Genomic DNA, 27,211 nt, shown 5'->3' with positions numbered 1-27,211 from the left:
CTGAGTTTGGGTCCTGGTTCCGCAGTGTCTAGCTGTATGATCATAGGCAAGTTGTCTAGTTTCTGTGTGCCTTAGTTTCCTCATCTGTAAAATGAGGACGATATTATTATCTGTCTCAAAAGGGTGTTAAGAGCGACAAACAAACATGTAGAGATCTCAGCCTAGGGCCTGGACTAAACACTCAAATAGTAGTTGTTATTAACTGAACAACCCTGCACAAACTAAATCCATAATGAAGATGCAAAACTAAGAGGAATTTATAATTAAAAAGGAAAATTAACAGTGATTAAAAACCTGACCAACTCAAATCAGCAGTGGTGAGGCTCCTCCCTAAGTACCCTTTCTAAAAATTTGCAGGAATTCTATTTATATGTGGGGCATGCCCAGTGGGAGCTTTCGAACATTGGCAAGTATTGCTTGGCACTAAGCCATTTTAGGAAACTATAGAATAAATCCTTGGTAAATTCAGGCAATATACTAACTTTAGTTTATTTAGTAACCTTTAATAATTCACCAAGGATGTACCAGTAAATAACCCCTAGCCATTCCCAAAAATAGAACTCAGTGGAATTAAATTGTATTTTCAGTTCTGCTCATAGCCTACCAGATTATATTTTGAAACTGTCTAACCCTAACTCTTTTCTGACTGGATGACGAGCAGCCATCTGGTCCATGGATTCAATGAAACCATTCATGGATTCAATTCCTAATTATATTATCTGCTTGATTCTCTCTTACAGTCACTGGCTGTACCTTTCACCATAGGTGGCTGTGGCAAATTGGCCCCCACACAAGATTAAATAGTATTACAAGTAGTTAGGTAAGTGTAAATATTTTAGCCCCATTGGAAAACATCTTTCAGTGATGACTGGTACATCAGTAGTATCATGGTTTGTTAAGGGAATTTCGTAATCCAAGGGAGAAGGCCTGCAGATATTGCTCCCCAGTCTACCAGTGGGTTATGTAAGGTCATTGGCAGTTCTTTACATAAGGTGTTAATTTTGCAATTGTATATATAACACTGGAAATAGCAGTCTTAAAAAAAAAAAAAAAAAGATGCTTAATTAGGAGTAGCAAGTGTGAATAGAAAGTTTCTTGTCTAAGGCCAGGTGCAGAGGCTCATGCCTGTAATCCCAGCACTTTGGGAGGCCAAAGTGGGAGGATTGCTTGAGGCCAGGAGTTTGAGACCAGCCTGAACAACATAGCAAGACCTCATCTTTACAAAAAACTAAAAAGTAAATGGGTGTGGTGGCATGAGTCTGTAGTCCTGCCTACTTCAGAAACTGAAGTAGAGGATCGCTTGAGCCCAGGAGTGCAAGGTTGCAGTGAGCTGTGGTAGCCACTGTGCTCCAGCCCGGGCGAGTGTGAGACTCTGTCTCTAAACAATAAGAAAAAAAAAAATACATCTTGTCTAATATGCTGGTCGTTTGGATCCTTATCACTGTCTGACGTCTCTTTATGAAGTTTCAAAATGAAGCACAAATAGTCATTAACTTGTGAGCATAACTACAAAAGAGTCCTCAAGAATGGTTACTCAGAGGCATGGCACACAGTTGTGATGGTTAATACTGAGTGCCAACTTGAATGGATTGAAGGATGCAAAGTATTGATCCTGGGTGTGTCTGTTGAGGGTGTTGCCAAAGGAGATTAACATTTTAGTCAGTGGGCTGGGAAAGGCAGACCCACCTTTAATCTGGGTGGGCACAATCTAATCAGCTCCCAGCACAGCCAGAATAAAAAGCAGGCAGAAGAACATGAAAAGACTATACTGGATTAGCCTTCCAGCCTACATCTTTCTCCTGTGCTGAGTGCTTCCTGCTCTTGAACATCAGATTCCAAGTTCTTCAGCTTTGGGACTCGGACTGGCTTCCTTGCTCCTCAGCTTGCAGATGGCCTATTATGGGATCTTGTGATCATGTGAGTTAATACTCCTTAATAAACTCCCATATATATGTATATGTGTGTGTGTGTATGTATGTATATGTATCTATCTATCTATATCTATATCTATATCTATATCTATATCTATATCTATATCTATATCTATATCCTATTAGTTCTGTCCCTCTGGAGAATCCTGACTAATATAGCAGTTAATGCTAATTGTATTTTCTTTTTTCAGACATTCAATAGATTTTTAACAGACTTCTTTTGAGAAGTTTTATGTTCACAGCAAAAATGAATAGATGATACAGAGATTTCTGATATGCCACTATTGCCACAGATGAATAGCCTCACCCATTATCAACATCCCTTGCCAGAGTAGCACATTTGTTACAGTGGATGAACCTACATCATTATCACCCAGAGTCCATAGTTTACCTTTGGGTTGACTCTTGGTGTTGTATATTCTATGGGTTTGGACAAATGTATAACATATATTAATCTTTACAATATCATATAGGGCAGTTTCACTGCCCTAAAAATCTTCTGTGCTCTACCTATTTGTCTCCCCTAACTTTTGCAAACAACTTATCTTTTTACTGTCTAATGTTTCACCTTTTCCAGAATATAATATAGTTGAAATCATACAGTATATAGTCTGTTCAGATTGCTTCTTTCACTTATTAATATTCATTTAAGTTTCATGTCATTTCATAGTTTGATAACTCATTTATTTTTAGTGCTGAATAATATTCCATTGTTTGATTTAGGACAGTTTATCCCTTCACTCATTGATGGATATCTTGGTAGCTTCCAAGTTTTGCAAATTGTGCATTAAGCTGCTATCGATATCCATGTGCATGTTTTTATGTTGACATAAGTATTCACTTCCTTTGGGTACAAATCATGCAGCATGGTGGCTGGATCTTATGATCGTATGATTAGTTTTTTAAGAAACTTCCAAATTGCCTTTCAAAGTGGAGGTACTTTGAATTCCCACCAGCAATGAATGAGAGCTCCTGTTCTCTACGTCTTTGCCAGCATTTGGTGTTGTTAGTGTTCTGGATTTTGGCTATTCTATTAGGTATAAAGAGGTATCTCATTTTAGTTTTCATTTTATTGATGGCACAGGATGTAGAGCATCTTTTCCTATGCTTATTTGCCATCTGTGTATCTTCTTTAGTAAGGCGTTTTTTAAAGTATTTAAACCTTTTTCTTTGTTTTTTGAGATAGTGTCATTCTTGTTGCCCAGGCTGGAGTGCAATGGCCTGATCTCGGCTCACCACAACCTCCACCTCCCGGGTTCAAGTGATTCTTCGGCCTCAGCCTCCTGAGTAGTGGGGATAACAGGCATGTGCCACCATGCCTGGCTAATTTTGTACTTTTAGTAGAGATGGGGTTTCTCCATGTTGATCAGCCTGGTCTCGAACTCCTGACCTCAGATGATCCGCCCACTTTGGCCTCCCAAAGTGCTGGGATTACAGGCATGAGCCACCGCACCTGGCGGTATTTAATCCTTTAAAATTTTTAATTTTTGTGGGCATATAGTAGGTATATATAATTATAGCCAGTACATGAGATATTTTGGTATAGGTATACAATCCATAATCACATCATGGTAAACAAGATATCCATCACCACAAGCATTTATCCTTTGAGTTACAAACAATCCAATTATACTCTTTCAATTATTTTAAAATGTACAATTAAATTATCATTGACTATAGTCTCCCTGTTGTGCTATCAAATATTGGATCTTATTCATTTTAACTATTTTTTGTACCTATTAACCATTCCCAGTACCCCACGTCACTGCCCTTCCCAGCCTCTAGTAACCATCATTTTATTCTCTGTCTCCATGTGTTCAATTGTTTTAATTTTAAGCTCCCACAAATAAGTGGGGACATGCAAAGTTTGTCTTTCTGTGCCTGGCTTATTTCACTTAACATAATGACCTCTGGTTCCATCTATGTTGTTGCAAATGACAGGATCTCATGATTTTTTATGGCTGAATAGCACTCCATTGTGTATATGTACCAAATTTTTTAAGTCCATTCATCTGTTGATGGACACTCAGCTCGCTTCCAAATCTTGACTATTGTGAATAGTGCTGCAATAATCATAGGAATGCAAATAGCTCTTTGATATACTGATTTCCTTTCTTTTGGGTATATACATAGCAGTGGGATTATTGGATCATATGCTATCTCTATTTTAGTTTAATTTAATTTTAGTTTTAGTTTTAGGGGTACATGTGCAAGTTGGTTCTATGGATAAATTGCATGTCATGGGGGTTTGGTGTACATGGTATGTTGTTACCAAGATGATAAGCATAGTACTTGATAGGCAATTTTTCTCTTCTCAGCTACCTCCCACCCTCCACCCTCAAGTAGGCCCCAATGACTGTTTGCATAAACAAACTAACAAAACAAGCAAAGAGAAAATTAATTAAAAAAATCTATACTTTAACTTTTCTCTTTTAACTTTTGTTTCAATTTATATTTTTTATATTGCCTATGTCTTGTAGTTATTATATTTTATCATTTCATCTTCTACTCATATCTCTACTTAAGATACCACAATTATATAATTATATACCACAATATATATAATTATATACCACAATTACAGTGCTAGAATATTCTGTGTTTTATTCTGCACTTACTAACATCAGTGAGTTCTGTATCTTCAGATGATTTCTTATTGCTCATTAACATCCTTTGCTTTTTGACTGAAGAACTCCCCTTAGCATTTCTTGTGGGACAGGTCTGGTGTTGATGAAATCCCTCAGGTTTTTTTGTCTGGGAAAGTCTTTATTTCTCCTCCAAGTTGTAAAGATATTTTTGCTGGATAAACTATTCTAGGGTAAAATAAAACTTTTTTTATCCTTCACCACTTAAAATATGTCATGCTACTGTCTCCTGGCCTGTAAGGTTACCACTGAAAAGCCTGCTGCCAGACATATTGGAGGTCTATTGAGTGTTATTTGTTTCTCTTCTCTTGCTGCTTTTAGGATCCTTTCTTTGTCCTTGACCTTTGGAAGTTTATAAATTTTATGGGGACTTTTAGGGGAATTTTAGGAAATTTAATAATCAATTAAATGACTTAAGGTAGTCTTTTTTGGGTTAAATCTGCTTAGTGTTCTATAACCTTCTTGTACTTGAATATTGATCTATTTCTCTAGTTTTGGAAGTTTTTTGTTATTATCTTCGAATGAACTTTTTACCTATATCTCACTGTCTACCTCCTTTTTAAGGCCAGTAACTCTTAGATTTGCCCCTTTCATGCTACTTTCTAGATCTTGTAGGCCTGCTTCATTGTTTTTTATTCTTTTTTCTTTTGTCTCCTCTGACTGTATTTTCAAATAGTCTGTCTTCAAGCTCACTAATTCTTCTGCTTGGTAAATTCTGCTCTCAACAGATTCTCTTGCATTCTTCAGTATTATCAATTCATTTTTCAGCTTCAGAATATCTGCTGGCTTCTTTTTAATTATTTCAGTCCCCATAAAATTTATCTGATAGGATTCTGAAATCCTTCTCTGTGATCCTCAACACAGCTATTTTGAATTATCTGTCTGAAAGTTCACATATTTGGCTCTCCAGCATTGTTCCCTGGTGTCTTATTTAGTTTGTTTGGTGAGATCATGTTTTCCTGGATGGTCTTGATGTTTGTGGATGTTTGTTGGTGTCTGGGCATTAGAGAGTTAGGTATTTATTGTAGTCTTTGCAGTCTTGGCTTTTTTATACCCATTCTTCTGGAGAAGGCTTTTCAGATATTCAGAGGGACTTGGGTATTGTGATCTATGTTTTTGGTCACTGCAGCCATGTCTGCATTGGGGGTGTGCCACAAGTCCAGTAACACTGTGGCTCTTACAGCCTTGTAGAGGTACCACCGTGGTGGTCTTCGATAGGATCCACAAGAATTCTCTGGACTACCAGTCAGAGATTCTTGTTCTCTTCCCTTACTTTCTCCCAAACAGAGTCTTTCTCTCTTTCTGTGCTGAACTGCCTGGAACTGCGGAAGGGGTGACACAATCATCCTTGTGACCACCACCACTGGGACTGTACTGAGGCAGACCTGAAGCAAGCACAGCACTAGTCTCACCCAAGGCTCACTGTAACCACTACATGGTTATTGCCTATGTTCACTAAAGAGCTTAGGGCTCTATGATCAGCAGGTGGCAAAGTCAGCCAGACTTTTGTTCTTCGCTTCAGGGTGATGAGATCCCCTTGGCCCTGGGTAGGTCCAGAGGTGCCATCTGGGAGCAGGGCCTGGAGTCAAAAACGTTAGAAATCTACCTGGTGCTCTGTTGTACTGCAGCTGAGCTGTCACCCAAGCAACAAGAAAAAGTCCTTCCCAGTTTTACCTCCCCTTTCCACAAACAGAGGAGTCTCTCCCCATGGCCACCACTGCTCCAGACACATGGGAAGCACTGTCTGGCTACTGTCAATGTTTACTCAAGGCTCAAGAGCTCTTCAGTTGGCTTGTGGTGAATGCTGCCACTCCTGGGACTCTTCCTTCAGGGAAATTGGGATCCCCTTTGGCCCAGAGCAGGTCCGAAATTCTGTCCAAGAGCCAAGGCCAAGGCTGTCCCTTAGCCTCAGGGACCCTAAGATCCTGCTTGGTGCTCTACCCTTCTGTGGCCAAGCTGGTACCTAGGCCACAAGACAAAGTCCCCTTTACTCTGTCTTCTGCTTTTCTCAATCAGAAGGTGGCGCTCCTTGTAGCCACCACAACTGGTCCATCTTAGAGTTAAACACAAGACCCGTGGCAGGTACTGCCTGGCTACTGCTGCTGATTATTCAGGGCTCATGGGCTCTGTAGTCAGCAGGTGATGAATCCTATCAGGAGTGGGTCCCTCCCTTCAAGGCAGCAGATTCCCTTCTGGCCCAGGGTATGTCTAGAAATGTCATCTTAGAGCTAGGGCCTGGAATGGATGCCTCAGGACTTTGGCCAGTGCCCTATTCTATTGTGGCTGAGCTGGTATCCAAGCCGTAAGACAAAGTCTTCTTTATTCTTCCCTCTCCTCTCCACAAGCAGAAGGAAAGACTCTCTTTCAGAGGCTGCAAGCTGCACTGTGCAGGGTTGAGGAAGAGATAACACAAACACTTTCTTGGCTGCCCCAGATGGTATTGCATTTAGTCACATGCTTCCCAAGTCCACTGGCTCTGAGTCCAGCACAGCATTAGCATTTGCCTAGGAGTTGCTGTTCTTGTGGCCTAGACTGCATTTCACTTCTATTTAGGGCCCCAGAACGCTTTAGCCTGTGATGGTGAGGCTTGCTGGAACTTGAGTTTTGACCATTGAGATGGACAATATTTTCCTGGCTAGGGGTGGTCTAAATGTTCCCTCTGTGGGCATCAGCTGAGCTCTTCCCAGTGTTGCTTTCCACTGTAACAGGGCAGCACTGAATTCCAATGTAAATTCCCTAAATTACTGCAATCTTCCTCCCCCAACACACATATTCTCTTTTTGGGCTACACGGCTGCTGCCAGGGGGTGTGGGAGGGGTGGCATTGGCAGTTCAAGACTGTCTTTCCTATCCTCTTCAGTGCCTCTTTCAATGATATAAAGTTCAAGCCAGGTACTGTGATTGCTCACCTGATTTTGTTCTTATGAAGGTGCTTTTTTTTGTGGAGATTGTTGTTAAATTTTGTGTTCCTTTGGATGTCAATTGGTGGAGGCTTCTATTTGGAGATCTTGCTCTACCTCTCTAGACAATTTTTTAGTCAGGTTGTTTATTTTCTTATGGTTGAGTTTTAAGAGTTTTTTTTGTATATTTCAGATAATAGTTCTTTATCACATGTCTTTTCAAATATTTTCTCCCAGTCTGTGTCTTGCCATTTCATTTTCTTGACAATGTCCTTCATAGAGCAGCAATTTATAGTTTTAATGAAATCTAGCTTATTAATTATTTCCTTCATAGTTCACGCCTTTGGTGTTGTATCTAAAAACTCATCTCAAAAACCAATGTTGTCTAGATTTTCTCCTATGTTATCTTCTAAAGATTTTATAGTTTTGTGTTTTACATTTAAGTTTGTAATCTATTCATGTTAATTTTTTCTGATGGGAGTAAGGTCTGTGTCTAGTTTTGTATTGTTTTGTTTTGCATGTGGGTGTCCAGTTATTACAGTATAACTTATTGAAAGACTATCTTTACTCCCTTGTAATAGCCTTTCTTCCTTTGTGGTCTATCTTGGTGAATTTTCCATGAACGATTGGCAGGAGTGTACATTCTGCTGTACTGGATAAAGTATTCCATAGATAGCCATTATTTCCATTTAATTGATGGTGTTGTTGAGTTTAGCTATACCCTTACTGATTTTCTGCCTGCTAGATCTGTTCATTCCTGATACAAGAGTGTTGAAGTCTTTAACTACAATGGTGGATTAATCTATTTCTCCTTACAGTTCTATCAGTTTTTGCCTCACATATTTTGACACTCTATTGTTAGGTACACACATATAAGGATTATTATTATTTTTGGAGAATTTACTCCTTTATCATTATGTAATACATTTTTTATCCCTAATAACTTTCTTTGCTCTAAAGTCTGCTCTGTCTGAAATTGATATAGTCAATCTCACTTTCTTTTGATTAGTGTTAGCATGTTATATCTTTCTTCATCCATTTACTTTTAATTTACATGCATCTTTATATTTAAAGTGGGTTTTTTCCAATATGTAATATTTGAAATACCAGATAAAGCAATCAGAAGGTTGATTATTAAGTTACTCAAGAAAATGCAAGAGAAAGGTGAAAACCAGCATAAAGAAATTTAAAAAATAATTCAGGATATGAATGAAAAAATTATCTAAAGAGATAGATATTTTAAAGAAAAGCCAATCAAAATTTCTGGAAATTTAGAGAACCTTTAGAGAATTACAAAATGCAGTGGAAAGTTTTAACAACAGACTACACCAAATAGAAGAAAGAATTTCAGAGCTTGAGGACAAGGGTTTTGAATTAAACCAATCAGACAAAAATAAACAAAACAAATTAAAAGAAATGAAGAAAGTTTCCAAAAAATATAGAATTATGCAAAATGGCCAAACCTAAGAATAATTAGTGTTCATGAAGGGAAAGAAAAAGCAAAAATTTGGAAAACTTATCTGAGGGAATAATTGAAGAAAACTTTCCTTGTTTTACTAGAGATTTAGACATCCAAATACAAGAAGTTCAGAGAACTTCTCAGAGATTCATTGCAAAAAGATATCACCAAGGTCTATAGTCTTCAGGCTATTAAAATCAACACAAAGGAAATAATTTTGTTTTTAAACTTTTATTTTAAGTTCTGGGTACATGTGTAGGATGTACAGGTTTATTACATAGGTAACCATGTGTCATGGTTGGTTGTTGAATAGATTATTTCATCACCCAGGTATTGAACCTAGTATCCATTAGTTATTTTTCCTGATCCCCTCTTTCCTGCATTCCCACCTCTGATAGGCTCAAGTATGTGTTGTTTCCCTCTGTATGTCCCTGTGTTCTCATTGTGCGGCTCCCACTTATATGTGAGGACATGTGATACTTGGTTTTCTGTTCCTCTGTTAGTTTGCTAAGGAATAATGACCTCCAGCTCCATCCATGTCCCCTGCAAAGGACGTGATTTCATTCTTTTTTTATGGCTGCATAGTATTCTATGATGTATATGTACCACATTTTCTTTATCCAGTCTGTCATTAATGGGCATTTGGGTTAATTCTATTTCTTTGTTTTTGTGAATAGTGATGCAGTGAACATACATATGCATATGACTTTATAATAGAATGATTTATATTCCTTTGGGTATATACCCAGTGATAGGTTTGCTGGGTCAAATGATATTTCTGTCTTTAGGTCTTTGAGGAATCACCACTCTGTCTTTCACGATGGTTGAGCTAATTTACATTACCACCAACAGTGGAAAAGCATTCCTGTTTCTCTACAACCTCACCAGCATCTGTTATTTTGGACTTTTTAATAATAGCCATTCTGATTTGTGTGTGATAGTATCTCATGGTGGTTTCTATTTGCATTTCTCTAATGATCAGTGATGCTGAGTTTCTTTTCTATGCTTGCTGCTGCTGTATGTATGTCTTCTTTTTGAAAAGTGTTTATGTTCTCTGCCTACTTTTTAATGGGGTTTTTTTCTTGTAAATTTAAGTTCCTTATACATGCAGGATATTAGACCTTTGTCAGATGCATAGTTGTTGGGAAAAGGTGACTGTTGGGAGAAGCTGAGGCAGGGCTTGCATGTCGGACATAATGTAAAAGAGTCTGGGAACATGTCCGGGGTCCAGGGTCTAAAACACCTTGTGGCCTTTGGAACACCAAGTTCTGTGCTAAAGGATGGAAGGCTACCCTGACTCACCATAATCTAAGCCCAGGGCATAAAATCCCTTGTGGCTTGGATAGAATCCAGGGCTTGTGGCTCTGGAATGTGTCTAGACTTGCTGGCTCCTTGCCCCTTGCTCTCCTGGGATCAATTGTATCTTGAGTTAAAAGAACCTGCTCTCCATTATCTCAAGTAGCAGAGCAAACTGCTAAACCATCACATCTGTAAATCATGTGCTTAATGCAACACGCCCTTTTGACCCCTGCATTCTCACCACCTGTTGCTTTGTTGGATTACTAATAAATAGCGTGGGCTCCCAGAGCTCAGGGCCTTCACAGCCTCCACAATCACGATGACACCTTGGTCCCACTTTACTTCTCAAACTTTTTCTCAATCCTTTGACTCTGCCGGACTTTGCTACCCCCATGACCTGGTGCTGGGTCTGATCACTCCAACACATAGTTTGCAAAAATTTTTTCCCATTCTGTAGGTTGTCTGTTTCCTCTATTGATAGTTTCATTTGATGTGCAGAAGCTCTTTAGTTTAATTAGATTCCATTTGTCAATTTTTGTTTTTGTTGCAATTGCTGTTGGTGTTGTAATGAAATCTTTGCTCATGCCCATGTCCTGGATGGTATTGCCTAGGTTGTCTTCCAGGGTTTTTATAGTTTTAGGTTTTACATTTAAATCTTTAATCCATCTTGAGTTAAAATTTTTATATGGTGTGAGGAAAGGATCCAGTTTCAATTTTCTGCTAATGGCTAAGCCAGTTCTTCCAGCATCATTTATTGAATAGAGAATTCTTTCCCCATTGCTTGTTTTTGACAGGTTTGTCAAAGATCAGATAGTTGTGGGTGTGCAGTCTTATTTCTGGGTTCTCTATTTTGTTCCATTGGTCTATGTGTCTATTCTTATACCAGTACTATGCTGTTTTGGTTACTGTAACCCTGTAGTATAGTTTAAAGTTGAGTAGTGTGATGCCTCCAGCTTTTTTTTTTTCCCCCTTAGAATTACCTTGGCTATTTGAGCTCTTCTTTTGTTCCATATGAATTTTAAAACAGTTTTGGGCCAGGTGCAGTGGCTGACACCTGTAATTCCAGCACTTTGGGAGGCCAAGGCGGGCAGATCACTTGAGGCCAGTTTGAGACCAGCTTGGCCAAGGGCATGGTGGTGCATACCTGTAATCCCAGCTACTTGGAAGGCTGAGGCATAAGAATCACTTGAACCCAGAAGGTGGAGGTTGCAGTGAGCCGAGATTGTCCTACTGCACTCCAGCCTGGGTGACAGAGTGAGACTGTCTCAAAAACAAAACAAAACAAAAGGTTTATCTAGTTCTCTGAAGAATGTCAGTGGTAGTTTAATGGGAATAGCATTGAATCTATAAATTGCTTTGGGCAGTATGGCCATTTTAACAATATTGATTCTTCCTATCCGTGAGCATGAGATATTTTTTCATTTGTTTGTGTCATCTCTGATTTCTTGAAGCCATGGTTTGTAGTTCCTGTAGAGATCGTTCACTTCCCTTGTTAGCTATATTACCAGGTATTCGATTTATTTATGGCAATTGTGATCTCGCTTCTTTTACAAACTTAAGAAGAATTTTTGATGTTTTAGTTTGTTCAGCTTAATGTTAAGGTAGAGTAGCAACTTCCAAGCTCCACACATGTAGGGCTGGAGTCCAAAAGTCTCCAATAGAGTTTTAAAAATTCCTATGGATGGTTCTTGCACAAAATATTCCGCAGTAAAATCTGATCTTTTCTTTCTTCTGATGCTCTGTTGGCAACCTTTCTTTGGTCTGTGAGAATTTTGGCAATGCCCCCTTTCTTAATTCTTTTCCTGTCTCTTCATTTTTTTCTAGTTCTGCCTCTTCCTGGAGATCTTCTTCCTTTGCTCTTCACCCTTCCCCAATTAATTTTTTATTATCCTGCATTTCTGTCTATGAAGATGCCTGGTAAGCCCACCCCAACTTCTATTAAGATAAAGTGAAAATAAACTGTCAATATCTATCTTTTTCTCTGGTCAGAAATAATTAGATAATGGATCACTGAAAATAAAAAAAGATATAAATAAATGTATTTGTGGATTTACAGTTCTTATTTACTTTGCTTAGTTTGTAAAACAATATATTTTTTCATTATACAGGAAATATCTGTCTATTGTAGGAATTTGGCAAAATAAAGAAATCTAATAAATAAAAACATAAGTACCATAACCCTACTGCCCACACATAACCACTGTTAATATTTTGCTATATTTCTTTCCCATCTTCTTCACACATTTATTAAGTACACATATACCTATGTAATTTATCTGTTTAAAAGTTACTTTATACTAATAGTTTATACATATAGGGCATTTATTAGATACCATACCAACCATTTTATGTACATTATTTTATTTAATCTTCACTATAATCGAATGTGATATAACCTACATTATTTCCATGCTAGAGATGCTGAAATAGGGCCCAGAGAAAGAAATTATTTGACCAAGTTAATTAAGGACGACAAGAGTCCATGATGTTTATCCTATGCTAATTTGGTCACCATGTTTGTTTTATTAATAATAGATCTTAATATTTAAATTGAATTTATTAGTGATTAGAGGATTATTTTAAGTCTAATGAGTTATTAGCTTTTAAATAAATAAGTTAATGTGTGTTAATTGTGGCTCAAAATATTTAAATTTAAAATTCTTAACAGAGTACTTTTCTTGCCTGTATTAAATGAGGCAGAGAATTATTACCCATGAGAAATGCTACAAACTGAACTCCATTCTTGTCTTTAACCTTGTCTCTCATTCCTTCTTTACTGTTCAGCTAAACTGATGGATTTGTCACATGAAAAAAGAAGGAAGAGAAATTGTCTCGTGAACCCACAAATGATTCACATTCAATCTCCCCATCCCCTGCCTCCCTCTGAAACCCTGGTGAAGTGATCACACACTGAGGGCTGTTAAATCCATTGATTTAATTCTCATCCTACCCTTCTGGTATTTCCCCAATGGAATCACTTATGAAATAGGCAGGAGTTAAAGTTCTCAGCTGATTTAGCAATGTCTGACAAAATTATGATTTCCATTATGATATGAGGATGATTAACATATATAGATATTTTATCGTTTATTCGGAATGCTACATTTTATCAGTGTATAGCACATATTTTTCTTATATCAGTGACTTATGTCTCATAAAATAACAGTCAAGACTATTATCAGAAGTTTTACCACACCCCCATCTAAAAATATTTGTGTGAGAAAATGTTTTTCTGGGATCATTATATATGTGCATATGTGCACTTTTATAACCTGCTTTTCCATGTAATGTTTTAGCAACTTATACTTTCTTTTTTTTCTTTTTTCTGAGACGGAGTCTCGCTTGATCGTCCAGGCTGGAGTGCAGTGGCGCGATCTCGGTTTACTGCAGGCTCCGCCTCCCGGGTTCACGCCATTCTCCTGCCTTAGCCTCCTGAGTAGCTGGGGCGCCTCAACTCACTGGAAGCTCCGTCTCCCGGGTTCACGCCATTCTAATTGCGTCAGCCTCCCTAGTAGCTGGGACTACAGGCTCCCGCCGCCACACGCGGATAATTTTTTTGTATTTTTAGCATAGACAGGGTTTCACTGTGTTAGCCAGGATGGTCTGGATCTCCTGACCTCGTGATCCGCCCGCCTCGGTCTCCCAAAGTGCTGGGATTATAGGCGTGAGCCACCGCGCCGGGCCTAGCAACTTACACATTTTAAAGAGCTGCATAATTCTTGATCTCTTAGGTATGTTTATATAGTTTATGAGTATGTAATTTGTATCTATCTTGTAGATGAGCTTCAGGGAGCACTGCCACAGAATTTCCTCAAACGATGATGATTTGTTTACTAGATTTTCTGTAATATGTCAATACTGCTGCTTTTTACTAAGAAAGCAGAATAAATAACCATCCAAAAGAGTATTCTTGCAGAACCTGATTTCAAATGCTGAATAACAAGTTTAATTTAGAATCATAAGAATTTATGTTCTAAGGAATCTGAGATATAAGATTATTCCTTTCAGTCCCTTCATTTTATGGATGAGGAAACTGAAATGATGGCTTGCCTAAGGTCAACAGCTAGAAGTGAAATTTCCTGCCTAGAAACAACTAAGCCTTCTGTAATATCTTAAAATAGAAGGCATTTATTTACTGTACTATTCCTCACATTTCTTTTTGGATTTAGAGAAACTATCTGGAAGATGGAACACTTCACTAAAGTAATGGTCTCCAAAACTGAATTTCTCACCCACCTCCTCCCTGTTGCCTTCCACAAATTCTGCAACCAGGTGTGTGCAAGATGACCCAATGGTTAAAATTCTGAACTACTTTTAGACTTTCAAAAAAAATTTGCAGAAACAGTACAGAAAGTTTCTATATGTCCTTGTGCCACTCCACTGTTAACATCTTACATGCCATCGTATAATTATCACAACAAGGAAATTAACATTAGTACAGTACCATAAACTACAGATTTCAGTTGAACTTCACTTTGAAGGTTCCCATTCCTGTCTCTTTGTTGTTGTTGTTTCCAACATTCCACTCAGGATTCCACGTTGCATTTAGTTGTTATTTCTCTCTGGTCTCCTGTTGTCTGCAACAGCTTCTCCACCTTTCCTTGTCTTTCATGATTCTGACACCTGGAACAGTACTGATCTGTTATTTTGCTGCACATCCCTCAGTTTGGGCCATTTGGAATCTTCTCATGATTGAACTGAGATGATGCATCCCTGTCAAGAGTACCACAGAAATGGTGCCTCATCCTTCTAGGTGCATCAAATCATGGCCTTCATGATGCCAGAATGTATTGTTATTAGTGATATTGGTGTTGATCACCTGGTGGAAATGATCACCACTAGACTTTTCCACTATAAAGTTGCTATCCAAATGGCCAAAGATGGAAAAATTTAAGCCAAAAAATACATAATGATAGTACTGGATTGTAGTCCATAAAATAATGTAAATATGAACCATGAGTTCATAGTGACACCAATAAATAATTGGTTGAAGAGATAGAGTCAATTCTCATTATTCATGGTAATTGTGTTTTATAAAGTCACTGTGAACACTGAATTAGCAAATACTGACCCATTGCTCTTAGGGGAAATATAGGTTTAGGTTTCTGTGAGCTATTGCCAACTAATCAATACATAATCTTGCTTCATGTGTGTTTCTGTTTAAAAACACCTTATTTAATATTTTTTGTCGATTCATTAACATCAAACTCACCCCCAACAGTGCCGTAACTCATGCCTGAGTGAAGCTTCTCTAATGGATGTTATTTTCCCTGGCAGGCCTGTCATAGCCTTCTTGTACTTAGGAATACTAGGCAGCACATCAGCATTATGTTTGAGGGCATTTTAAACAGCAAAATGACCAACAAAAGGCACAAAAATATGAAAAATATGGCACTCAGTAGACTGCAAAAAGGGCACTTGTTTACAGGATGAGAGCTGAAACAGGAAGGGCAGAGTATCACCTTGTTTGATTTAAGCTGGGAACATGCACATTGAGTTATCAAAGTTTTTGCTGTTCTGCACACGTCTGTGAATGACCAAGAAAATGACATGAGTATTGATTTTCGGGTTACAAATAAATTTTAGCAAGCAGGTGAATTCTCAAATATGTAATCCATGAGAAGAAAGATTGACTGTGCATGGAAAACTGGCAGCTCTTTTTTTTTTTTTGCATAGAATTTCAATTAATAAATGTGGAAAGAATGAGAGAAAACTGCCACTAGGCAACCTCCACAGTGGTAATTGTTGCAGATGGATCCATGGATGAATGCTAGACACAGTGGGCAAAGGTTAGAGGAACAAAGAGATTTGCATAGTCTCGAAGTGTCTCCCTCAAGATATTTGTTGACTACAGGGAGAAATACAGTAAATTTATGTTTATTGTAAATTTAATAAGGTGTAAGCTCTTTATTTTTTCTAGCATTTATATAGCATTAACAGATGTTGACTAGCAAATACAGATAAATAGGTGACATGTACTCAAATTCTTGATAATAAGGGAGCCTCCATATTTTTTTTTTATTGCACCTTCTTCTCTGGATAATCAGCTAGTGTTCAACCAAAGCTGTTATTTTATGTATAATGGGAGAAAAGGCAAAGAAGTTGCTATTTTGTCAAGGGTAGACTTGGGACTCTTAAGAACCACTTGCCTCTGTGAAATCATCCCAGGTAGAGCTAAGCACTTGTTCTTCAGTGTCCCGCTATGCCTATTTGAATAGCCTGGAAATATTTTCACACTATAGAGTTGGTTGTGCACATGCTCGTCTCCTGCACGTGGTGTTTCCTGAGTGCAGGGGCTGCCTCTTTCATCTTTATATCTCCAATAACAAGCACATTGACTCACATGGGTGTACTCAGTAAATGTTAATTGGAAATGGGATGGCATAGATGGGCTGGAATGATACCCTGGGTCTGTTGGGCAACCCCTCTCCATATTTTTTCACAGATGCATTTTTGTTCTTGCTGTATTTCTGGCAATGTTTCTTGCTAATGCTTATCTTCTGCCAATAATGAAAACAAGCAAACCCTTTGTAGTATTTAAAGGTACATGAAAATAAAGAGAGGCCTCTTTAAGTACTTTTGGTTCAAGGGAATTTTCTTATTCCATATATCTTAGTTCAGCTGTGACCTTAAGTGCTTTATTCACACACCTGCCTTTATCCTAATAACAGTGGTACTGTTGTCTCCAGAGGCAAAACAGATTGATGGCAGCATCAGCTAGAGATTTTATGAATCCACTTAATGGAAAAAGCTTCCAGTTCCAGGGTTGGTTCTGAGCATTTGTGGTTTCAGGTTAAACCAAATGTATTAGTCAGGGTAGCCAACTGATGTAACAAACAGTTCCAAAATTCCAGAGGTGTAACATACCTATTTTCTTGTGTCTGAAGTCCAGTATAGATGTTCCCAGTTGGGCAGTTTTTATTCTGGCAGAGTTTCTTGGACTCCGGCTTCTTCCATTCCATGGCTCCACCTTCCACCAGGTGCTCATGGTCCTCTTTCTTCAGCTGGTAGGTTTTATGGGCCAGATTGAGAAGTGGTTTTCTGCCATCTGCCCACATTCCTATGGACGTAAACAGATCACATTTCCACACCTAAATGCAAGGCATGCTGGGAATGTTGTCTAACTGCATTTCCAGGTGAGAAAGAAGACACTGTTTGGTGAACAACTAGCCAGTCTCTGTCCCCACAACTCAGCCTGGCATCTCTCCTCTCAATTCTCATGCCAGTTGTTTTACTTATTCTTCTTAAGACATTATAACACTTTCTTCATTGTATTCATTCATTAAATCCATTAACAACATGATTTGCTTCCACAGCATGCCAATTGATGGGAGTTATAAAGAAAAAAATCAGGTGCAGGGCCTACCCTTGAACTCAATCTAGTTCGACCTTGTTTTGCTGTCACTGTATTTGGAAGTCATGAACTACTTATTTTTAATTCAATCATCCAAAAAGAAAATAATATGATTGTATGACTACCAGTCCCACAAATTAAGTAATCTACTTAGATGTCCAAGTTTTTCCAAAATACTTATTTGCTTCTAATTCAGTTATTCATTTTGCCTTTTTGTAGTCTTGCTGGAAACAAGTAGAGGCAGATATCTAAGATTTAAAGAAAATGTACAAGGACAAAGCTTTAAATATTGTCCCTAAATTTAATTATTCTTGAAAATTTGGAAAAGGGTATGATTTAGTCTCAGTAGAAAATTAGAAAACAAAGAACCACTGGTCTAGTTTCTAGTTATCTGTGGACATGGTACTCCTGTTAGTGTGTAAGCAATTCAAATTTAGGGAACTTACCTAACAAAATATTTTTTGCTACCTCCCAAAATTCTATCCTTATTCATCTAACTCATCAAATCTTTTAAAAAATTATTTTTATAATTTCAAAAGCTTCTTTGTTGCAGCAAAGGTTGAAAATATAGGTAAACAAAAGGTAAAATTAGAAATGTTCATCATCCTACTTCCTATAGATAAATCCTGTGAAGTTGATATGTGCATTTTCGGCCTTTTTTCTGCATGTATTTGTGGGTGTGTGATTACAGTATATGTAATCTTCTACAGCAATGAAATTATACTAAGCATATAGTTATAAGTTTAAAAATGTATTAACGTATTTGTTTATCTATTATATATGTTTTTAAGATTATTTCATTTTAAGCATATTGAGTAAATGAATGAATAGACTAAAAAGCAGCACCTACCAGAAATTGATATTTGCATGTAAAATGGGATAACAGAGGAGAAATAATGTAGAATTGAGGAGAATAGCTCAGAACATGTTAGTTCTGAAACCAATAGTGTAGCATGGTGGTTCATTGCTCAGACCTGGGTTTAAATTAAAAGTCAACATCATAATCATAATTATGATACAGATAATTTTGTATAAATGAAAATAGTTATATTTGAGTCAATAGTTCAAGCACTTCTTTGTGATAACACAAGTACCCAGATATCCCAGCTTTGCCACTTACTAACTACAATGCTGATGGCCTAGGTTTTCTTATTCATAAATGGGCATGATACTAGTATCTGCCCCACAGGGTTGTTGGGAGGATTATAGAGCCAATTCATATAAAGTGCCTGATATATAGTAAATGCTCAGTAACTTTCGACTATTATGAAACTGCCTATGAACTTAAAAACAGTAATCTTTCTTTTAAGTAGGCTGTAAATCAGTGGTTGTAAATCAGGAGTGATTTCTTCCACCCCACTACCTGGGAAACATTTGGCAATGTCTGGAGACATTTTTGGTTGTCCCATCAGTTGGTGATAGGACGTTCCTACTGGCATCTACTTTGTACAGGCTAGGGATGTACCGAACATCCTACAGTGCAAGGGATGCACCCAACAGGCAATTATCATGCCCAAGATATCAGTAGTTCTGAAGCTGAGAATCCCTGCTTTAAAGAAATGTGTATTTTATGCTATCACAGATGGAGGGGAATTTCCCATCAGAGTCACACAACTAGGAAGTTACCTTTCTGGTAATCAATCTACATGTTGGGAAAGATGTTAATAAGTAGCCAATTCACCTCGGTTTTTGTAGAGATCAAATTAAAGATTGCATTTAACTTTTGTAAATGTATACACTATGTAAGTATAAGTTAGAGCTAAACCTGTTTTCTTCTACATTTTCTGTTTCTTTTTATTATTGCCCCACTAAGGAGACTTTTAAGACTTAAAAAAAATTGCCTCCTCTTCCCATGAAATTTTACACAACAGGTATGGTATATACCTCTTTATGCAGTTGGACAGGGTTAAGGATTGGAAGATTACAAACCCACTGTGATATCTAAGATATTTTTGCTAAGAACCAATTTTCATACCTATGGAGAAATATTCTTTGTAATAGAGGAGTGAATTCTAAAAGCATTTTTGTATTTTTAAGAATGGTGCTTAAATTACTTATTCAAGTAAAATTGGTTTAGTATCTCCTGTTCTGCAGTTTGAGATCATATTGAGAGAACAATGGAAAAGTGAAAAATAATACTGTTGATTTAAAATGCTATAGGCATTTCAAATGGACGCAATGCTCAGAGAAATGAATAGAGATTTAGTGAGTGCTGAAAATGCAAAAATAAAATCTGGGGAGGCCAGAAATAAAAGAAGTTGAAAAGGAGACGAAAGCTTTCTAGAGAGGTAGCTAATCTGAATGTAAGCTTATCATAAAAGGAAACAAAGAGCTTGAGAGGATAAAGGATGGAAGGGAAATCGTACTGGATAAGGAAGCTGAAGGAAATAGTATGAACTTTTCTTTTTTGTAGGTCAAAGTCACTACATTAACTATGTAGCTTGTTTCTGCTTTGTTTGAAAAGGAAAGATTAAACACAACTAAATCTGCGAAGTGTCAGGCATGTCACGCGTTGGGGAAAATTGGAAATGTACAGCCTGCAGGTTAACTACCTGGTAATCAAGCCACAAGTCTGGAAGGGAATCTTTCTATTGCCTGGCCTGTGTGTTTCTATTCCCTTTGTTCTTCACTCATCCCTCCCCCTTACTTATAAATCCTCAGCGAAGGCTCTTGTGTGAATTTTCAGCCTCATTTCTTACCACATCATCTACACAGACACTGTACTCTTGTCAGCTCAGCTGCCCAAACTTCCAGCAGTTCTTGTGGGTCCCACTTCTTTACTTTTGCTTATTATTGGTACTTGATTTAGACTGCTTTCTCGTAACTTCGTTGGCTACCCTTATGCTCTGTATTCCTTTTAATTCCCTCCTCCCCACACTGACAGTGAGGGGGTGAGAATGAGCCTCGCTTTACAGGTGTGTCCACAGTCAGTGCTGCATGTTACGTTCCTTGAAAGTAGAAGTTTTTGTACTTGTTTTTATATCCACAAGCCTAGCCTGGCTGTGGAGCATGGTTGGTGCTTAATACATGTTCATTGAAGCAAAGGAGCTATTGTTTCCCTCCTTCTCCATGTGGGGTGTCTGCCAAGTTTATAACAATTCTCCCTTCTCTGAAAACTCAGAATTAGTGTTGGCTAGTTCTTCCTTGAACTCTTGTATCCAGTCACCCCCCAGCCAGAGTTAAATGATGAAGGTTGAACACCTGACCCATAGCTAGGCTACATTTCCATCCTTGAGACACTGAGGACAAACAAACCACAAGGTCAGTCCTTGTGGTGAAAACCAGAGCATATAAACACAAGAGCTATCATGGGGCCGTCTTGTGGATTGAAGTGTGGAGAAAGCCGGCCTTCCAAGATGAGACTGAAGCCACCATACAGAGAAGAACAGATAATATGGAGAGAGAATCTGAGGGATTCCATCCTACTCCTACATTTTGCTTGCATTTCTGCATTTGATTGCATGAGACACTCTCATATTCTTGTAATAAATTCTCTTTAGTGTCAAAGTTGGTTCAAGTTGATTTCAATGATTTGTAGCAAAAAATCTTTCACCACTATATCACACTTAGAGATTCCCCATTTCAACGAAGGAAATTATACTAGACAGAAATAATGTATATGGGGGAGAGATCAAACTTACTTAAAAAATTAGAAACAGAAGTTGTTTGGGAATCTTATTTGGGGGAAATTGATGGAATAATGCTGAGGGACTCCTTGCATTGTTAGGTTTGAAGCAATAGAGAATTTTCCCTTCAAGATGATGTAGGAACATGAAGAAAAAATAATTCATGCTTAAAAATCATAGGCAACAGCCAATGACAGAGCAAAGGACCAAATAGTTAAACTAGGATCCATCAGAAACCTAAGTGTCATTTAGCCATGCTTCCTGAGCTTCAGCCCTCTTATCCAACCCACCGCCAGATCCTGTGAGCTTCCCCATCTACCATTATCTTGAGTCTCTCTCCATCCGCTCTAGTGTAAGTGACCCTTATTTCTCATGAGAACTCCAGCAGTGGCCTCCCAGATGTAGACGGTGGACAGCTGCTCTTGCCACCAATGGTTCTCCACACCATGACTATAGAGTTGATCTAAAGTTCCTAACTGATCCTGTCAAGTTTTTCAGGTAATTTCAGGCTTCCTTCAGTGTTCCTTATAAAGCCACATAAAGTTTAGCCTGTGCAGCCTCATCATGCACCCCGCTCTGCTGCTTATATATGTTCCTGATTATCAGCTTCTTTTTTTCCTTTTAGACAGGGTCTCTCTGTTGCCCAGGCTGGAGTGCAGTGGTGTGATCATGGCTCACTGCAGCCTTGACTTCCCAGAATCAAGCAATTTTTCCTCCTTAGTTTCCTGAGTAGCTGGGACCACAGGCATGTACCACCATGGTTGGGTAATTTTTTTTTTTTTTTTGGTAGAGATGGAGTCTCACTATGTTGCCCAGGCTAGCCTTGAACTCTTGAGCTCAAGCAATCCGCTTACCTCAGCCTCCTGAAGTGCTGAGATTATGTGCGTGAGCCACTGCACCCAGCCAACATCAACTTCTCCTCAGGCCCTTGCCTTGCCAAGCTGCCTTTGCTATGGGGCTTTTGCACATGTTGTTCCTCCTGGAACATTCTTTTCTGCCACCTTTACTCAGCTTTCCTTGGCCTCTCTGACTAGACTGATTATTCCTAGTATAGCACTGTGTACCCATCCTTTTCATCATTTATTATTGTAGCAGTTGTACACACCCCTCCCCCAGTATTTGGTTGTCTGTCTATTCTACTAGACTGTAAGCTCCACAAGGGCAGGAGCTCTCTGCTTTAGCCTGTTGTTTTAGTCATCGCACCTAATAGAATGTGTAGCAGGGGATTATCAAATATTTGTTGAATAAATAAGTATGCAGAAAGGTAAAAAATGTGAAAAGCAAGCAAACAGACAAGGAGGAGCCTTCAACTTTTATACTGTTTATCAAAGATCAGGTTTATAATTCAGTTGGTTCTAACTCATAGTTTTTCTTAGGTGCTAGGCTTGTCATCAACAATGCTATTAATAATGCTAAAATTCCTTTAACAAATAGGGGTATAAGGTTATCAGTAAATAAAATAAATTACTGTTAGTAGTACTTCTAAGTCAGTCCATAAAAGCCTGTTGAATGGATGAGGTGTCCCTAAAATAGTAGTTTTAAGACCTAACATTTACTAAGTCCTATGAACTTTGAGAAGGACTTGGAGGCTATGAAAGGAAAGAGAATTCCAATTACTAGCAATTTCCAGAGCTTCATGGATGAAAGATATCATCAAGCCATGTTCTGATGTCTGCAATTCTAGTAGTGAGTGTGGGGTGGGCCAGAGTGATGGGAATGGAGGAGAGCCCAGAGACCATTCAAAGGAAGAAGCTGCTCATGAGCCCTGTGATATGCTGGCTAGGATAGGTCCCTTTTCCTTTTCTTCTATATATGTCCCTTTGAAAGTACATGTGCTTAAGTAGAAAATACTGTCCAAAGTAATTTACAGAATCAATGCTATTCCCATTAAACCATCATTGACATTCTCCACAGAATTAGAAAAAAACTATTTAAAAATTTATACAGAACCAAAAAAGAGCCTGTATAGCCAAGACAATCTTAAGGAAACAGAACAAAGCTGGCATTATGCCACCCAACTTCAAACTATACTACAGGTTACAGTAACCAAAACAGCATGGTACTGGTACAAAAACAGACACATACACCAATGGAACAAGATAGAGATCTCAGAAATAAGTCCACACATCTACGACCATCTGATTTTTGACAAACCTGACAAAAACAAGAAATGGGGAAAGGATTCCCTATTTAACAAATGGTGCTGGGAGAACTGGCTAGCAATCTGCAGAAAATTGAAACTGGACCCTTTCCTTATACCTTATACAAAAATTAATTCAAGATAGCTTAAAGACTTAAATGTAAAACTCAAAACTACAAAAATCCTAGAAGAAAGCCAAGGCAATACGACTCAGGACATAGGCACTGGCAAAGATTTTGTGACAAAAACGCCAAAAGCAATTGCACCAAAAGCAAGTATTTGACAAATGGGACCTAATTAAACTAAACAGCTTCTGCACAGCAAAAGAAACTATCATCAGAGTGAACAGACATCCTACAGAATGGGAGAAAATTTTTGCAATCTATCCATCTGACAAAGGTCTAATATCCAGAGTCTACAAGAAACTTAAACAAATTTACCAGAAAAAGCAATCCCATTAAAAAGTGGGCAAAGGACACGAACAGACACTTCTCAAAAGAAGACTTTTCTGCCACCAACAAACATATGAGAAAAGCTCAACAACACTGATCATTAGAGAAATGCAAATCAAAACCACAGTGGGATACAATCTCATGCCAGTCAGAATGACAATTATTCAAAGTCAAGAAACAACAGATGCGGGCAAGGTTGCAGGGAAATAGGAATGCTTTTACACTGTTGGTGGGAATGTAAATTAGTTCAACTACTGTGGAAGGCAGTGTGGCAATTCCTCAGAGATCTAGAACCAGAAATACCATTTGACCCAACAATCCCATTACCTGGTTTTATACTCAAAGGAATATAAATCATTCTGTTATAAAGATATATACACATGTATGTTCACTGCAGCACTATTCACAGTAGCAAAGGCACGGAATCAAAACAATTGCCCATCAGTGATCCCATTAACCAACCCAAACGCCCATCAATGATAGACTAGATAAAGAAAACATGGTACATATACACCATGGAATACTATGCAGCCATAAAAAGGAATGAGATCATGTCCTTTGCAGGGACATGGATGGAGCTGGGAGCCATCATCCTCAGCAAACTAACTCAGGAACAGAAAACCAAACATCACATTTTCTCACTTATAAGTGAGAGCCGAATGATGAGAACACAGGGAGACAGGGAGGGGAACAACATACACCAGGGCCTACTGTGGCATGGCAGCAGGAGGGAGTGCATCAGGAAAAACAGCTACTGCATGCTGGGTTTAATACCTAGGTGATAGGTTCATGGATGCAGCAAACCACCATGGCACATGTTTACCTATGTAAAAAACCTGCACACCCTGCACATGTATCCCAGAACTTAGGAAACAACCCCCCAAAAAAAATTTAAAGAAAGAAAACACAAGTTAGGAGGAAGATTTTTCATTTATCTAGACTATAAAGGTAGCCATATTTTTGCAAGAATTTCTATATTAACATTCCATGTCAAGAGGAAGAAAAGAAAAGGAGATTCCAAGGGTAGAAGGATTGGTGCAGAAGCCCTCTGAGAGCATGGGAGGAAAGTCAGTTTGAGGAGGTGATGACACACAGGGATTGCTGGAGAGAAGGGTGGATGCCCTCAGGGAATGAGAGGGAAGGAAGGGAGAAAAGAGAAAACACAGGTTATTTGCCTGGGAACGAAGGATACAGGCAATTCGGCTTTCAATGACCAGATTTTCTGACAAATATTCCCAGAACATAGCTCAGTAGAAACGGCAATCGCTTCAGGCAAACCTTTCTAGAGAATATCAGTTTTATTTTAGAAAGAATAGCCTGGCTGCAAAGAGAAATCTAAGCCAGAAAACATCAAATTATGCCATGAGTTATTTTCATGAAATGAGATACTGCACAGCACTCTGAAAGAAACTTTATTGTTAAAATTCCAACAAAGAGGAGCACTTGACATAAAAAGCACAGATCCTGAAGTCATGCTTATGACTTTAAATTTGTATAAGCAACTTAATAACACTTGAAAATGTAACCTGTGGCCAATCGCGGTGGCTCATGCCTGTAATCCCAGCACTTTGGGAAGCCGAGGTGAGCAGATCACCTGAGGTCAGGAGTTCGACACCAGCCTGGCCAATGTGGGGAAACCCCGCCTCTACTTAAAAAAAATACAAAAATTAGCTGGGCGTGGTGGTGGGTGCCTGTAGTCCCAGCTACTCAGGAGACTGAGGCAGGAGAATCGCTTGAACCTGGCAGGCGGAGGTTGCAGTGAGCTGAGATCATGCCATTGCACTCCAGCCTGGGTGACAAGAGCAAAACTCCGTCTCAAAGAAAAATAATAAAAAAAGAAGAAAGTGTAACCTGTTTTTTGTATTTTAAGTGAAATTGAGGATGAGGTAATTTGTGTTTCCATAACTGGATTCTTTGGGAGCATGAAGCATTCAGGGTTAAGGCGAGAAAGGTCTCAAAAAGCAACTTTTATCTCTATTTCCTGGTTCCTGCCCCTGACGCCCCTGGAGTACATATTCTGGTCTTCTGAGCACTAGATTAATATTTCTTCATGTGAATATTCTTACGTTTTTCTTTTGGGTGTATTCTATAAATTTAATTGGATGATGTTATTTCTACAGAAGTTTTTGTAAAATTACTTTTGCCATTCTTAATTTTACACTGAAAGTGATTGCCTTTGTATATCAGTTCACATAAGAAAATTAAAGTTAGTGAAAAAAATCAACAAAAAAGGTTGCCTGAAATTAAACTCAGTATTCTTTCCGAAGAGGTTTACAAATACCATCCATGCAGTAAGAAGCACAGGAATTCTGATGAGAACGCATTTTTCAAGAATTCATCTTCACCTTCCCTTTCACTCGGGAGGTGGCCTCTTATTGTGGCTGTTGGATGTAACCAGTGAACCGAATACTTGAAACCAATTTGTTCGTTTGAGAAGAGGTTATTGATTCTCACAGCATGTATATACTTGGAAAATTTCATTGTTTAACTCTGCATGTGGATGATTCTTGCCTCACGCTACTTTAAGTCAGGCAGACTGGGTGAGGATATGAGCTCCCTTTATTGAAGTCTTTAAAAAATTTTAAGAAAAGTTTAACAGGTCTGCATGTTACCTTGAATAAAAAGGACTATATGTGCTTCCTGGAAAAGTCTGCTTAGGTGATTTTTTTTTTTTTTTTTTAAGCATATGCTTATTTTGAGGGAGGATGTTGTTGGGAGAGAAATTTCTGTGTATTTTGTACAGAATTAAGACAAAGGCTGTAATCGATAAAACACCAAATATTGGGCACTTATATTCTTGTTTACTAAATAATAAAAGTTCAACTGAATAATTAAGATGTAACTCTTTGGATGGGTGAAGGTGAACCTCAGCTTATCTGAGGTCAGCATCTCTTCTAGGGGCTGTTGAAGAATATAGGTAAGGTGATGAAGCCATGTGTTGCTGTTTCCCTTCAGATGCTGGAAATATGGTACCCACCCCACTTCAACCCCTCATTTCCCCAGTTTTTCTCTAGGAATATTATTATTGGCCTAGGGAAGGTTCATTTCAGCAGAAAGTCTGCCATTTTGAAGCAATTGGAGCAATTTATTAGCAAGAGGAAGTGATTTATTTTTCTCCATCACCATTCATAAGATGATCATTATGAAGAAGGTTGCTGATAAATCCTTGGCCACCAGAGAGGACTTTAATTTGTGACAAGGAAAGTTTCTTAGTGCTTAATGGAGAGAAAGTTTTCTGCCCCTTACCTGTGCAGGTTCACAGTGAGAGATAGACCCTATGGGTATTTATCGACCTGAACTGGGAGTCTTCTTAATATAGAGAGTTATGTTTTATTTATTTATTTATTTATTTATTTATTTATTTATTTATTTATTTGAGACGGAGTCTCGCTCTGTCCCCCGGGCT

General features: G+C 38.3%; 2 long non-coding RNA genes across 2 annotated transcripts in view; one reads left to right on the top strand and one right to left on the bottom strand.

Annotated features, from left to right (window-relative positions):
- LOC108520970 (uncharacterized) overlaps positions 1–27,211 on the top strand; it is a 106,454-nt gene that overhangs the window by 57,258 nt on the left and 21,985 nt on the right. The gene's annotated exons all lie outside the window — the stretch shown is intronic.
- Positions 13,853–27,211, bottom strand: part of LOC108520971 (uncharacterized) — a 27,931-nt gene continuing 14,572 nt past the window's right edge. Inside the window, exons 3-4 of the long non-coding RNA XR_001883077.1 lie at positions 17,101–17,293; positions 13,853–14,856 (exon numbers count right to left, since the gene is read on the bottom strand). This is a non-coding gene — a long non-coding RNA (uncharacterized LOC108520971). The remainder of the gene's footprint in view (positions 14,857–17,100; positions 17,294–27,211) is intronic.

This window comes from Rhinopithecus bieti, unplaced genomic scaffold (genome assembly GCF_001698545.2).
Source record: "Rhinopithecus bieti isolate Rb0 unplaced genomic scaffold, ASM169854v2 scaffold_55570, whole genome shotgun sequence".
Lineage (NCBI taxonomy): Eukaryota > Metazoa > Chordata > Mammalia > Primates > Cercopithecidae > Rhinopithecus > Rhinopithecus bieti.
The sequence above is the reverse complement of the archived record's forward strand: the minus strand, read 5'-3'. Positions and strand labels throughout refer to the sequence as shown.